Consider the following 2,936-nt stretch of genomic DNA (forward strand, 5'->3'; position numbering starts at 1 on the left):
GAGCCCCCGCCTCGTTCAGGATGTGGGCGTCTGGGGTTAGCTGGCCGCAGCTGCATCTGGGCTCACTCTGTCGCTTCCAGTCTCTGGCTTGCCTTCCTTTAATTTAGGACAGGGCAGAATTTACCTCCTGTCACTAAGCACTTCAGGGCGTGTGGCAGGCAGACCCCCAGGTAGAGCAGGTGGGCTTGGGACACAGAAATAGCCTGCCCACCTTTGCCTGGAGGCAAACTTGACGCCTGGGTGTGTTTGATTCAAAGCTCCTTCTCTACCCCACCAAAAGGTGAGCTATTTAAAGGTACAAATGATGTGCTCCTTAGCACCCAGCAGGGTTCTTGGCCTGAAGCAGGAGGCAGGCGGAGACGGGTTTGGGGAAAGGGAGGCCGTGCTTTCTCACGAAAGGTCACCAAAGGGACTCGACACCGGGGAACCTCAACACCATCGCTGTCTGGGTGCAATTTTAGGCCGTTTGAAGGGACGGATTAAAATTCTCTAAATACGAGTCGTTAACCAAAATGCCCAAATCCCCCCAGCCTAATCTCGATGGCAGAAATGCCTTCGAAGAAGGACGCCCCGGGCCGTAGGGCTTACGTAAGCTTCTCCCCGCCTGAGAGCAATCTACCTGCCAGGCTCTGTGTCCCCGGCGTGCTGAGCCAGATGCGAATGCAGGTGTCCTGTGGCGTCTCAGCTGCAGTTAAATATTTCAATTTGGTTTGGAGATTGCGTTTCTTTCTCAGGGTTAGTAAATTTTTTCTTCATTTCCTGCGCTGAGGAAATCTAGGCAATTACTTAATTGCAGAATAATGAGCAATATTTCCACTTTCAAATACGTATTCTCGTCATTTCAATGCGGCAAACGCCAGATTTCCACAAGCAGGAAGAGCTTTTGTTGTGTATCTCTTACTGCGACTTCTTCGAGCGGCTTGGATTTTACGCCTAAAGATTTTTCTTTTGTTAATTTGTTGTTTGTTGTTACTGCTGCTGTACATCTATTCCCGGGAGGTTTTGAAAGGACAGCCACCTATATATAAACGCTCGGCACCTGAGTGACTCACATTCAAGAATGCCTGCTCCCAGCCCCCAGCAGTGGGGCTTCTCCTAGCCCTGAGATTCTGTCCTGGCCGCCATCGTCCCTTCCTGCCCCAGCCGCTGCTACCTGGGCCCACTGGCTCCAGACCAGGGGGCCTTGGGCTGGGCTGGTGGCTTACCCAGAACCTCTGGCTCCTGACTTTTATGAATTTATTTTTTTATTTTTTAGGCGAGGCAACCCTTGGCTGACCTCACAGATTGCAAGGACCCCGTCAGCTTACAATCCCTTATTTTTCTATTTTTTACGCCTACAGCACCTGGTCTTCCTAGGCGGTCTCCCATCCAAGTACTAACCAGGCCCGACCCTGCTTAGCTTCCAAGATCAGATGAGATCGGGCTTGTTCAGGGTGGCATGGCTGTAGACTCTGGCTTCTGACTTTTGCCTGAAATGGACTTTTGTAATCTGGGGTAAAACCGCACAACCTGTGCGCCATAATTTTTTCAATGAGAAAGCATTATGCAAATTATAAGCACATGACTGACTTACGAGCTCGTGGAGCTCCACCCACTAGCGTTTGCTCTACTTTGTGGAGACAGGTGAGGCTGGAAGGGAGCCTGGGTGAACTTCAGTGAGTTGTACTGAAAGATTTTGACACACACACCCCCCGAGGGGAGGGGGTCACGACTTCATTAGATTATCAAAGAGCTTTATGAGCCCTGAAAACAAGCCCAGAGCAATAAACGGCCCTTTAATTGAATGATTTTGCTTGTAAGTTCTTTTTAAGAGGGACTCTGATTTAAATACAACGCTTGCTTCAGTGTTTCTTTAAGCTGATCCTAAGTTTGTGAACGCATTTTATATGAGAGAGATGGGAGGGGGAGAGAGAGAGACAGAGAGAGAAGACATGTTATCTCGTCTAATGATTTTGACAAGCTGTCACAGTTCAAACCAACTGTAATTTAATAACTCACGTTCATGCATCGCCCTAATTCTGAGCTCTCAGTGGACTGGAGAATTCTGGGTGAGGCTACACTCGGGGTTCCCTCCCCTCTGCCTGACCGCTGTCGCCTGAACGCCATACCCCAGGGCTATTGGGTTCTGTCACAGTACAGGCTAGAGAAGCTGGAGGTTTTCCCCGTGTGGACAGCTGTGTCCCACACCAGTGAACTTGGTACAGCAGAGACCTGGAGGGTCTCGGCCTGTGTCCTGGGTCTGGGCCATACACACACACATCTCAGGCAGTTTGTGACCCCCAGTGGAACAGCAGCACGTCCCACCGCTGGACAGGTGGCTGAGGTGGCTGCTCTCCCTAAGCCTCCCCAGCCTTCCCCGGTGAGGATCTAGGGGTTGCCCTGCTGAGCAAACGGAGCAGCAGAGGGGGCCAGGGTGCTGGCAGCTGAGAGGACGGGCCAGGAGGTCAGCGCCCTCCGTTAGGGCTTCCCAGCTGTGCGGTAACAGCCCCGCTTCAAGGCTGGGTGTGCACCAGGAGCCAAGTGTCCTTGTGATGCCCAGGGCCTCTGAGATGCCCGGTGACACCTGGGTGTGGGTCAGAATGTGTGCACACACAGAGTGTCCATTAATTCACTTGGAGGAGGGACAGCTTATAAGCGCTGGAGGTACTGCAGATGTCACCTCGCCCAAAGTGCAGCAGGAACTTTGTGGGCCTGGGTTTCACGTTGGTCTGAAGGCTGGAGTGTTCTCCCTACAATTGGGGGGGCCCGCCCTCCAGCAGAGGGGAGTCTGTGCCCCCTGCACACAGAGCCTTGTCACCACCCCCTCACTGGCGGCGGCTCTTCCTGTAAACCCTGACCTGTGCCGCAGCTCTTTCTGCCAACCCACTCTGTCCGGATGAGCTGGTAAATGCCAGGGGACACCTGTCTCTTCCCGGTGTGTGCCCACTCTCCCCGGC

The 2,936-nt window shown here is 52.9% G+C and overlaps 1 non-coding gene across 1 annotated transcript; it reads right to left on the reverse strand.

Annotated features, from left to right (window-relative positions):
- Positions 1–1,331: 1,331 nt before the first annotated feature.
- LOC111732119 lies at positions 1,332–1,450 on the reverse strand. Its single transcript, XR_002777431.1, has one exon. It is a non-coding gene; the product is annotated as a 5S ribosomal RNA (ribosomal RNA).
- Between the last annotated feature and the right edge of the window lie 1,486 nt (positions 1,451–2,936).

Source organism: Pteropus vampyrus, unplaced genomic scaffold (assembly GCF_000151845.1).
Source record: "Pteropus vampyrus isolate Shadow unplaced genomic scaffold, Pvam_2.0 Scaffold427, whole genome shotgun sequence".
Classification (NCBI taxonomy): Eukaryota; Metazoa; Chordata; class Mammalia; order Chiroptera; family Pteropodidae; genus Pteropus; species Pteropus vampyrus.